Below are 12916 nucleotides of genomic sequence, written 5' to 3' on the forward strand. Positions count from 1 at the left end.
GTGCCACCTCTCTCTCTCTCATTCAGTGGGCCATAGAAAGCATATTTATTATTATTATTATTATTATTTTTAATATTATTGGGTTTCTAAAGTCATTTTGAAAAAAAAAAAAAATACATAAAAAAACAGTGGGAGAGTAATATTGCCCTTTCAGCTTGTGTGCCAGTCTTGACTCCTGGGTGTGCCACCTCTCTCTCTCTCTCATTCAGTGGGCCATAGAAAGCCTATTTATTTTTTATTTTTTTTTATATTATTGGGTTTCTAAAGTCTCCCTGAAAAAAAAAAAAAAAACCATAAAAAAACAGTGGGAGAGTAATATTGCCCTTTCAGCTTGTGTGCCACTCCTGACTCCTGTGTGTGCCATCTCTCACTCAGTGGGCCATAGAAAGCTTATTATTTTTTGTTTTTTTATTATTTGGTTTCTAAAGTCTCCCTGAAACAAAAAAAAAAAATTTAAAAAAACAGTGGGAGATTAATATTGCCCTTTCAGCTTGTGTGCCAATCTTGACTCCTGGGTGTGCCACCTCTCTCTCTCAAATTGTGGGCCATAGAAAGCCTATTTATTTTTTTGCTTGATTTGGGTTCTAAAATCTACCTTTAAAAAAATCACTACATCAATCAGTGGGAGAAAAATATTGGCCTCAGGGCTTGTGTGCCACTCCTGACTCCTGTGTGTGCCATCTCTCACTCAGTGGGCCATAGAAAGCCTATTTATTTTTTTGCTTGATTTGGGTTCTAAAATCTACCAGAAAAAAAAATAAAACATCAATCAGTGGGAGATTAATATTGGCCTCAGGGCTTGTGTGCCACTCCTGACTCCTGACTTCTGTGTGTGCCATCTCTCACTCAGTGGGCCATAGAAAGCCTATTTATTTTTTTGCTTGATTTGGGTTCTAAAATCTACCAGAAAAAAAAATAAAACATCAATCAGTGGGAGATTAATATTGGCCTCAGGGCTTGTGTGCCACTCCTGACTCCTGACTCCTGTGTGTGCCATCTCTCACTCAGTGGGCCATAGAAAGCCTATTTATTTTTTTGCTTGATTTGGGTTCTAAAATCTACCAGAAAAAAAAATAAAACATCAATCAGTGGGAGATTAATATTGGCCTCAGGGCTTGTGTGCCACTCCTGACTCCTGTGTGTGCTATCTCTCACTCAGTGGGCCCTAGAAAGTCTTTTTATTTTTTTAGTATTTGGTTTCTAAATTGTCCCTGAAAGAAATCATTTGATCTTATTTGGTTTCTAAAGTCTCCCTGAGAAAAAAAAAAAAAAACGTGTGAGATTAATATTGACATTTGTGCTTGAGTGACAGTCCTGCGTGTGTGGCATCTCTCATTCAGTGGGCCATAAAAAGCCTATTTATTTTTTTGTTTTTTTTTAATATTATTGGGTTTCTAAAGTCTCCCTGAAAAAAAAAAATACATAAAAAACAGTGGGAGAGTAATATTGCCCTTTCAGCTTGTGTGCCAGTCTTGACTCCTGGGTGTGCCACCTCTCTCTCTCTCATTCAGTGGGCCATAGAAAGCCTATTTATTTTTTTTCCTTTTTTTAATATTATTTGGTTTCTAAAGTCTCCCTGAAAAAAAAAAATACATAAAAAAACAGTGGGAGAGTAATATTGCCCTTTCAGCTTGTGTGCCAGTCTTGACTCCTGGGTGTGCCACCTCTCTCTCTCTCATTCAGTGGGCCATAGAAAGCCTGTTTATTTTTTTATTTTATTTTTTTTTTATTAGTATTTGGTTTCTAAATTGTCCCTGAAAACAACATTTTATCTTATTTGGTTTCTAAAGTCTCCCTGAGAAAAAAAAAAAAAAATTAGGTGGGAGAATAATATTGACATTAGTGCTTGAGTGACAGTCCTGCGTGTGTGTCATCTCTGTGATTTTGTGCCACAGAAAACAGAGTGTGTAACATTGTGCCTGATTTTCCTTGTGGTCTCACCAACCTGTTAAGGGATATAGAAATCATACTGAAGTTATAGCTCACCGTGTAAGTTGTTTGACAGCAACAAATAAAGTTACTTTGGTTAATTTTTTAAAACAATGAGGAAGTCTGGTGCAAGAGGTCGTGGCCGTGGGCGTTCATTGTCAGCTGGTAATGATGGTAGTGGTAGTGGAGCATCAGGTGGTCGTGGGGATAAAAATATTCCACCTAAGTCTGGAGCTGTGGAGCCAGTTTCGTCGTCTGGCTACACAAGGCCTCGAACGCTCTCTTTTCTGGGAGTAGGAAAAACGCTTTTAAAGCCGGAGCAGCAACAGCAAGTTTTGGCTTACATTGCAGACTCAGCCTCTAGCTCTTTTGCCTCCTCTTCTGAAACTGGTAAATGTAAAAGCAGCGCGTCGCTTGTGGATGTTCACGGTCAGGGACAAGTCGCTTCCTTGTCCTCCTCAGCAAAAACTACAACAAGAGAGAAGGATGCAGCAGGCGACACAATGGGTCACTCCATGGAGCTCTTTACACATACCGTCCCTGGCTTAGAAAGTGAAACACTTAACAGGCCATGCCCATTACAAGTAGAATCTGACATGGAGTGCACTGATGCACAGCCACAGCCAGAGTACTATGCTGCTCCTTTGACTCAGACCACCACATTGCCCTCTCAGGGTACAGATCCACAATCAGACCCTGATGAGACTATGTTGCCCCGCCACGAACGCTATACCACAGACCGACACAGTGACACAGACGAAGTTGCACACGAGCTCGAAGAGGAGGTAATAGATGACCCGGTTGTTGACCCCGATTGGCAGCCATTGGGGGAACAGGGTGCAGGCAGCAGTAGTTCAGAAGCGGAGGTGGAGGAGGGGCCGCAGCAGGCATCAACATCGCAACAGGTTCCATCTGCCGGGCCCCTATCTGGCCCAAAACGCGTGTCAAAGCCAAAACCTGTTGGAGCACAGCGTTGCCATCCGGTTAAAGCTCAGTCTGCAATCCCTGAAAAGGGATCCGATGCTAGGAAGAGTGCAGTCTGGCATTTTTTTAAACAACATCCAATTGATCAGCGCAAAGTCATCTGTCAAAAATGTTCAACTAGCTTAAGCAGAGGTCAGAATCTGAAAAGTCTCAATACTAGTTGCATGCATAGACACTTAACCACCATGCATTTTCAAGCCTGGACTAACTACCAAACGTCCCTTAAGGTTGTAGCACCCTCGGCCAATGAAGCTAGTCATCAACGCAACATCCCTTCCGTCACTGTAAGGCCACCATTTTCCGCACCACCGGCAGTATCTGTGCAGGTTTCTTTGACAGCCAAAAGCAGTCAGGGTCAGGGAATCACCAGTTTTGTAGGAGGAAATATTGCATCTAGGGCACCGGCGGAAACAATACCGTCTCCAACCGTCTCTCAGTCTGCCATGTCCACCGGCACACCCGCAAGTTCCACGATCTCCATCTCTCCAGTTCAGCTCACACTACATGAGACTCTGGTTAGAAAAGGGAAGTACTTATCCTCGCATCCGCGTACACAGGCTTTTAACGCCCACATAGCTAGACTAATCTCGTTAGAGATGATGCCCTACCGGTTAGTTGAAAGCGAAGCTTTCAAAGCCCTAATGGAGTACGCTGAACCACGATACGAGCTACCCAGTCGACACTTTTTTTCCAGAAAAGCCATCCCAGCCCTGCACCAGCATGTTAAACAGCGCATCGTCCATGCACTCAGGCAATCTGTGAGTACAAAGGTGCACCTGACTACAGATGCATGGACCAGTAGGCATGGCCAGGGACGTTATGTGTCCATCACGGCACACTGGGTGAATGTGGTGGATGCAGGGTCCACAGGGGACATCAATTTAGGGACAGTTGTGCCTAGCCCACGGTCTAGGAAACAGTTGACTGTAGGCGTTCGCACCCCCTCCTCCTCCTCCTCCTCGTCGTCCTGCAGAAGCTACAGCTCTTCCACAGACCGCAGTCGGCCAACCACTCCATCGGCAGATGACACTGTTGCACACCAGTTGTCCCATTATGGGCCAGCTACTGGCAAGCGTCAGCAGGCTGTATTGGCTATGAAGTGTTTGGGCGACAACAGACACACCGCGGAAGTTCTGTCCAAGTTCTTGCAACAAGAAACACAGTTGTGGCTGGGCACAGTAGATCTTGAGGCAGGCAAGGTAGTTAGTGATAACGGAAGGAATTTCATGGCTGCCATCTCCCTTTCCCAACTGAAACACATTCCTTGCCTGGCTCACACCTTAAACCTGGTGGTGCAGTGCTTATTGAAAACTTATCCTGGGTTCTCCGACCTGCTCCTCAAAGTGCGTGGACTTTGCTCACATATCCTACGTTCGCCTGTACACGCCAGCCGTATGCAGAACTATCAGCGGTCTTTGAACCTTCCCCAGCATCGCCTAATCATAGACGTTGCAACAAGGTGGAACTCAACACTGCACATGCTTCAGAGACTGTGCCAACAGAGGCGGGCTGTTATGTTTTTGTGGGAGGATACACATACACTGGCAGGCAGTAGGATGGCAGACATGGAGTTGTCAGGTGTGCAGTGGTCGAAGATACAAGACATGTGTCAAGTCCTTCAGTGTTTTGAGGAATGCACACGGCTGGTTAGTGCAGACAACGCCGTAATAAGCATGAGCATCCCCCTAATGCGTCTGCTGATGCAAAGTTTGACGCACATAAAGGAGCAGGCGTCTGCACCAGAGGAAGAGGAAAGCCTTGATGACAGTCAGCCATTGTCTGGTCAGGGCAGTGTACAGGACGAGGTAGCGGGCGAAGAGGAGGTGGAGGACGAGGAGGATGATGGGGATGAGTATATTTTTAATGCGGAACCTTTCCCGGGGGCACTGGAAATTGGTTGCGTGTCAAGGCCGGGTTCTGGTTTTTTGAGGGACACAAGTGACGTAGATTTGCCTGCAACTGCCCCTCACCCAATCACAACCGGAGATTTGACAACTGGAACTTTGGCCCACATGGCGGATTATGCCTTACGTATCCTAAAAAGGGACACACGCATTACAAAAATGATGAACGATGACGATTACTGGTTGGCCTGCCTCCTTGATCCACGCTATAAAGGCAAATTGCAAAATATTATGCCACATGAGAACTTGGAACTAATATTAGCAACCAAACAATCAACTCTTGTTGACCGTTTGCTTCAGGCATTCCCAGCACACAGCGCACGTGATCGTTCTCACACGAGCTCAAGGGGGCAGCAGACTAGGAGTGTTAGGGGTGCACACATCAGAAGTGGCGTTGGACAGAGGGGTTTTCTGACCAGGTTGTGGAGTGATTTTGCTATGACCGCAGACAGGACAGGTACTGCTGCATCAATTGAAAGTGACAGGAGACAACATTTGTGCAGTATGGTTACTAACTATTTTTCATCCCTTATCGATGTTCTCCCTCAACCGTCATTCCCATTTGATTACTGGGCATCAAAATTAGACACCTGGCCAGAATTGGCAGAATATGCATTGCAGGAGCTTGCTTGCCCGGCAGCAAGTGTCCTATCAGAAAGAGTATTCAGTGCTGCAGGTTCAATATTAACCGAAAAAAGGACTCGTCTGGCTACCCAAAATGTTGACGATCTAACATTCATTAAAATGAACCACAACTGGATTTCGAAATCTTTTGCCCCACCTTGCCCGGCCAACACCTAGCTTTCCAATGAAAAGCTCTTGCCTGTGGACTACTGTGAATTACTTTTCTAATGTCTAATTTACTGCAGCTGATTGTCCAGCATACGACATGTTTACACCTCCCTAAATGGCCAAACTCCCCACACGGGGCCGTGGTATCGCGACTTGGCGCAAGCACCCGTGAGACTGCTGTTTGTCTGAAGAGGTGGGTGTACTCGCTTTTGGTCGACGGCATTGCTACTGGGTTCCTCATAGTACAATAAAGTGTCTCTGGCGGTGGTGGTGGCCACCCAACGTCAGACACACTGTTGTAACATGAGGGGCCTTGGGCCTGTAACGCCGGCCACAAGAGAGTTCACCCACCCCCAGGTCAAACATTGCTCTACCACTTCCACAGTTATCTCTCACACTTCCACCAATGTTAAGTCTATGCGCTGACATCCTTCCATACCTGCCACTGACAATACCATTGTGTTGACATGTATGATGGTACTTAACATAGTCAGGGGCAGTGTCCTCTATTTACCACAGTAAATACTTTGCGCAAAATTAGTAGGTCTGAAACAACGCAGAGGATCCCACCCCTGAACCTAATGATTGCACCCTTTAGTGTTTTTGTTTTGTTTTAATGCGAGACATTCACATTTAGTTGTTGTTTTGGACTACTAACTGGCAGACACTCATTACAATCGGCCTCCGTTGACCAGACCACTGCTGCCCGTGTACCCCTGGAACCAATTATAAAGTGCCTACAGCCAGCCCTTTTTATTATGTTAGGCCTTCGAAGCCTGTCTGCGGTCCCTCCTTCCACTAGGCCTCCACTGACCAGACCACTGTTGCCCGTGTACCCCTGGAACCAATAATAAAGTGCCTACAGCCAGCCCATTTTATTATGTTAGGCCTTTGAAGCCTGTCTGCGGTCCCTCCTTCCACTAGGCCTCCACTGACCAGACCACTGCTGCCCATGTACCCCTGGAACCAATAATAAAGTGCCTACAGCCAGCCCATTTTATTATGTTAGGCCTTTGAAGCCTGTCTGCGGTCCCTCCTTCCACTAGGCCTCCACTGACCAGACCACTGCTGCCCGTGTTCCCCTGGAACCAATTATAAAGTGCCTAGAGCCTATTTTTTTATTTAATTTAATATTAATAAAGCCAGGATGAACTACGATATACCACGCTATGAGCTACCCAGTTGACAATTCTTTTGCGAGAAAAGCCATCCCACCCCTCCACCTGCATGTTAAAGACCGCATTGTCCTTGCATTCTGTCAATTTGTCAGTCCAAAGGTATACCTGACAACAGACACATGGACCTGTAGGCCTGGCCACGGAAGGTTACGTGTCCTTTGTGGCTCAATGGGTTAATGTATTGGATGCATGGTCCACACAGGGGACAGCCTGGGGGAGGGTCCTGGGCCCCCTAGTTGGTGCACACACCAGGTACGGTACCTATATTACTGTGTCTGCACCTAGTTAGGTGCTTGATATCACGCCTGTTGTATTTCATTTACTATTCTTCTTATTTTCATGGGCTGTTATCTTATTACTATTGAGTACTGCTGGGTACACCGGCTATGGGGGGTTTCACAGGTCCCTACGCTTACAGTGTATTGTGGTTTAGTTCTCCACCTCCCCTACCCTGTCCTTTGTGCCTACATATTGTTTTTAAAGGTATATTAATAAAAGTGATTTTTTTATGGGATATAACTGTGTTCTTGTGGTGTTTTAGGATTTCTGTTGTTACAGTTGTCCCTATTACGTCCGTGACATACATATCTAGGAGGGTACACTATTTATATATATTATTTAGTATGATTTTCCCTATATGTATTATGTATGCCACAACTTTATGCTACAGGGGACAGCCTGCAAAGTCTGTCTGCAGTCCCTAATTCAAGTTGTCCTCAACTGAATAAAGCTGAGCTTCTACCTTCTGTTCCAAATTACCATTTTTAAAAATGCAATTGGCTGTTCCGGCCTACTAAAGGTGTCTGTCTGCCCCTGCCTGGTGTTGTCCTCAACTGAATAAAGCTGAGCTTCAACCTTCAGTTCCAAACATACAACAAAAAACTGGTACAATACAAAAAGTGGCCTCCAGCTACAAAAACTTTCTCCTACAAGTAGTTAACTGACAGTTTTTTTACCAGTGAAAACACAGATATGGCATCCAACGAGTGTTGTCCTGTCTCGTCTTCTTTATATTATTGCCAAGAAGCTGCAACTGAATAAAGCTGTGCTTCAACCTTCTGTTCCAAATTACCATTTTTAAAAATGCAATTGGCTGTTCCGGCCTACTAAAGGTGTCTGTCTGCCCCTGCCTGGTGTTGTCCTCAACTGAATAAAGCTGAGCTTCAACCTTCTGTTCCAAATTGCCATTTTTAAAAATGCAATTGGCTGTTCCGGCCTACTAAAGGTGTCTGTCTGCCCCTGCCTGGTGTTGTCCTCAACTGAATAAAGCTGAGCTTCAACCTTCAGTTCCAAACATACAACAAAAAACTGGTACAATACAAAAAGTGGCCTCCAGCTACAAAAACTTTCTCCTACAAGTAGTTAACTGACAGTTTTTTTACCAGTGAAAACACAGATATGGCATCCAACGAGTGTTGTCCTGTCTCGTCTTCTTTATATTATTGCCAAGAAGCTGCAACTGAATAAAGCTGTGCTTCAACCTTCTGTTCCAAATTACCATTTTTAAAAATGCAATTGGCTGTTCCGGCCTACTAAAGGTGTCTGTCTGCCCCTGCCTGGTGTTGTCCTCAACTGAATAAAGCTGAGCTTCAACCTTCTGTTCCAAATTACCATTTTTAAAAATGCAATTGGCTGTTCCGGCCTACTAAAGGGGTCTGTCCCTGCCTGGTGTTGTCCTCAACTGAATAAAGCTGAGCTTCAACCTTCAGTTCCAAACATACAACAAAAAACTGGTACAATACAAAAAGTGGCCTCCAGCTACAAAAACTTTCTCCTACAAGTAGTTAACTGACAGTTTTTTTACCAGTGAAAACACAGATATGGCATCCAACGAGTGTTGTCCTGTCTCGTCTTCTTTATATTATTGCCAAGAAGCTGCAACTGAATAAAGCTGTGCTTCAACCTTCTGTTCCAAATTACCATTTTTAAAAATGCAATTGGCTGTTCCGGCCTACTAAAGGTGTCTGTCTGCCCCTGCCTGGTGTTGTCCTCAACTGAATAAAGCTGAGCTTCAACCTTCTGTTCCAAATTACCATTTTTAAAAATGCAATTGGCTGTTCCGGCCTACTAAAGGGGTCTGTCCCTGCCTGGTGTTGTCCTCAACTGAATAAAGCTGAGCTTCAACCTTCTGTTCCAAATTACCATTTTTAAAAATGCAATTGGCTGTTCCGGCCTACTAAAGGGGTCTGTCCATGCCTGGTGTTGTCCTCAACTGAATAAAGCTGAGCTTCAACCTTCTGTTCCAAATTACCATTTTTAAAAATGCAATTGGCTGTTCCGGCCTACTAAAGGGGTCTGTCTGCCCCTGCCTGGTGTTGTCCTCAACTGAATAAAGCTGAGCTTCAACCTTCTGTTCCAAATTACCATTTTTAAAAATGCAATTGGCTGTTCCCACCTACTAAAGGGGTCTGTCCCTGCCTGGTGTTGTCCTCAACTGAATAAAGCTGAGCTTCAACCTTCTGTTCCAAATTACCATTTTTAAAAATGCAATTGGCTGTTCCGGCCTACTAAAGGTGTCTGTCTGCCCCTGCCTGGTGTTGTCCTCAACTGAATAAAGCTGAGCTTCAACCTTCTGTTCCAAATTACCATTTTTAAAAATGCAATTGGCTGTTCCGGCCTACTAAAGGTGTCTGTCCCTGCCTGGTGTTGTCCTCAACTGAATAAAGCTGAGCTTCAACCTTCTGTTCCAAATTACCATTTTTAAAAATGCAATTGGCTGTTCCGGCCTACTAAAGGGGTCTGTCCCTGCCTGGTGTTGTCCTCAACTGAATAAAGCTGAGCTTCTACCTTCTGCCTCTTATTAACTGCTGTTTTTTTAAAAAATTGGCTGTTGCGGCCTACTAAAGGTGTCTGCCCCTCCCTGGTGTTGTCCTCAACTGAACAAAGCTGAGCTTCCACATTCTGGCTTTCGCCCTATACTATCAGATATTAAACTGCATTTGGCCTACTAGTGTGGTTAGGCCCTTGAAACAGTGTCTGCTGCTCTTGGGTTTGCTACTCCACTGAACAAAGCAATGCCGCCTGTTTAGTCCTGTTACCAATTTTGAACTGCATTTAGCCTACTTTATTCTTTGGCCCTATATCTGTTTCCTCCTCATCCTGCCCATTGCCCAGCCACTGCTAGATGAGTCTGCTGGTACATTGACCTAGACCACTACATTCCCCTTATACTCTACACAACCAGAATCTGACCCTGCTGAAAGTAAGGTTCCCCTTCCCGCATGTTATACCACCTTACACAGGGACAAAGAGGAAGGTGCAGATGAAAGTGCAGGTTCCTTCATCAGGTGGGGGGGCATACTCGTTGGCGACGTCACTGGCACAGGGCCCCTCAGAGTACGCAAAAGTGTCGCTGCTGGTGGGAGGCGCCCCCGCCATGCAAACACACCGCCGTACTTTGAGGGGCCCTGTGCCAGTGCCAGTGCCAACGAGTGGGCCCTGGCTGCTTGCTTAGGATCACAGCACTTGCAAACTTTACATACTTACCTCTCACTGCTCCACTGCCGTGACGTAGTTCACGTTTCCTGGGCCCACTAAAACCTTGAACGAGCCCTACCCCCCACAACTTTTGCCAAATGACCCCCAATTTCCAATGCCCAACTATTATTATAAAGTTAATTAAGATTGACAAGCTTCAGAAACAAGAATGGATGTTTTTGGCATTAAAATGGGCACTGTAGGTGTTTTCCTGGCCTCCACTCACTGCCGACTATGCTTCCCCATTGACTTGCATTGGGTTTCGTGTTTCGGTCGATCCCCGACTTTTAGCGATAATCGGCCGACTGCACTCGACTCGACTCTGGACAAAATCGGGTTTCACAAAACCCGACTCGATCTTAAAAAAATGAAAGTCGCTCAACTCTAGTTATGATGTATAGCCTGGGCCAACGAGATCAAGAGGTGGGGCAAATCACACTGCAAGAGTGGTCTCAGATCAGGGACCTATGCACCCTTCTGCACAGTTTTGAAATAGCAACGAAGATGCTGATGATGCCATTATCAGCATGACCATTCCGGTGATTAAGGCCATGTGCACACGTTCAGGATTTTTTGCGTTTTTTTTGCGTTTTTTCGCTATAAAAACGTGATAAAAACGCAAAAAAAACCGCTAACCTATGCCTCCTATTATTTACAGTGTATTCCGCATTTTTTGTGCAAATGTTGCGATTTTTTCCGCGAAAAAATCGCATCGCGGAAAAAAAAGCAACATGTTCATTAAAAATGCGGAATTGCGGGGATTCCGCACACCTAGGAGTCCATTGATCTGCTTACTTCCCGCACGGGGCTGTGCACACCATGCGGGAAGTAAGCAGATTATGTGCGGTTGGTACCCAGGGTGGAGGAGAGGAGACTCTCCTCCACGGACTGGGCACCATATAAGTGGTAAAAAAAAAAGAATTTAAATAAAAAATAGTGATATACTCACCTTCGATGTCTTCCCGCCTCTCAGGTGCATGCTGCCGCTTCGGTTCCTGTAGCTGGTGTGCGGTGAAGGACCTGCGATGACGTCACGGTCCTGTGATTGGTCGAGACCGGTCATGTGACCGCTCACGTGACCGCGACGCCATGGAACGTCCTGCGCACACACACCAGCTATACGGAACGGACGCCGCTGAGGTCTGCAGGTGAGTATAAGCATTTTTTTAATTTTTTTATTATTTTTAAACATTCTATCTTTTACTATAGATGCTGCATAAGCTGCATCTATAGTAAAAAGTTGCTCACACTTGTCAAACAGTATGTTTGATAAGTGTGACCAACCTGTCAGTCAGTTTTCCAAGTGATGCTACAGATCGCTTGGAAAACTTTAGCATTCTGCAAGCTAATTACGCTTGCAGAATGCTAAAAAAAACGCAAAAAAACGGAAAAAAACGCAAAAAAAAAAATGCGGATTTCTTGCAGAAAATTTCTGGTTTTCTTCAGGAAATTTCTGCAAGAAATCCGGACGTGTGCACATACCCTTACATGCTGGAGCACACCTTACACAGTGTCCGGAGTCAGGTGGTGGAACAAGAGGAGGAGGAGGAACAGGAGGAGTTGTATGCGGAAGGGATCATATCTCCAAGGTCAAGAAGGTTGGCAGCACCAAGGCGGCTGGCATTGGAGGCTTAGGGAAAGGGATTACCGAGGGCGCATGGTAGCAGCCAAACTGTTGAGGAAGGTGCAGGGAGAGGGCAGACGAAGGAAGCATGATTCTCACCTCGCCACCACCAAGACAACAAGGACTTGGTCCTCCTGGATGCGCAAGACACATGAGTGCCTTCTTGCTGCACTACCTGCAACATGACCCTCGGATTGTCAGAATCCGAAGTAATGCCGACTACTGGGTTGCCACACTCTTAGATCCCCGGTACAAAAGCAAATTTGTCGAAATAATTCCTGCCCTAGAAAGGGATTCACGCATGCAGGAGTATCAGCAGAGACTGTTACAGAATCTAACATCTGCTTTTCCACAAAACACCGGTGGTGCATGTAGTCAATCTCTGAGTTCTAACTTGCCAACCGTTGGACTATCGAGTCATCACTCTAACCATAACAGTAACATCGTATCTGGTGGTAACAGCAATTTTTTCCAATCGTTTCAAGATTTTTTTAGACCATACTTTGCAAGGCCACAGGAGACAAGAAGTCTGACGCACAGCCAACGCCTAGAGGGGATGGTACAAGAGTATCTCCAAGTTAACTTCGATGCCATGACTGTGGAACTGGACCCTTGCTCATTTTGGTCTTTCAATCTTGAAAAATGGCCTGAGCTTGCCACTCACTTGGAGATCTTGTCGTGCCCCGCAGCCAGCGTTCTCTCTGAACGTGTGTTCAGCGCTGCTGGTGGTGTGCTGACAGATAAGCGCACGCGGCTGTCCAGTGACAATGTAGACAGACTAACGTTCATCAAGATGAACAAATCCTGGATCCACAAGGACTTTTCTACCCCTGTGTCATCTTGGGGAGACTAAAAGCTTGATGATTTTTGAAAATCACCTCACCAACCGTTTTAAAAAACTCTGGCGAAATTGATGCCACTTAAGTGGTGTCTGTGGCCGAATTTTTTGAAACTCTTTTATTTAGTCCCCTTGCTGAGTTTTACATGACGTTGCCATCGTCAATTCCAGGTGGGTGGGGTCGTCTGCA

At 45.4% G+C, this 12916-nt stretch overlaps 2 protein-coding genes across 2 annotated transcripts in view; both read left to right on the forward strand.

The window, feature by feature from the left end:
* CDH13 (cadherin 13) overlaps positions 1–12916 on the forward strand; it is a 916091-nt gene that overhangs the window by 803456 nt on the left and 99719 nt on the right. The window lies entirely within an intron of this gene.
* LOC143807255 (zinc finger BED domain-containing protein 6-like) overlaps positions 1–12916 on the forward strand; it is a 34729-nt gene that overhangs the window by 3993 nt on the left and 17820 nt on the right. Inside the window, exon 2 of the mRNA XM_077288602.1 lies at positions 10653–11496. The gene's annotated coding sequence lies outside the window, so the exon portion shown is untranslated. The remainder of the gene's footprint in view (positions 1–10652; positions 11497–12916) is intronic.

The sequence above is a fragment of the Ranitomeya variabilis genome, chromosome 2 (assembly GCF_051348905.1).
Source record: "Ranitomeya variabilis isolate aRanVar5 chromosome 2, aRanVar5.hap1, whole genome shotgun sequence".
Classification (NCBI taxonomy): domain Eukaryota; kingdom Metazoa; phylum Chordata; class Amphibia; order Anura; family Dendrobatidae; genus Ranitomeya; species Ranitomeya variabilis.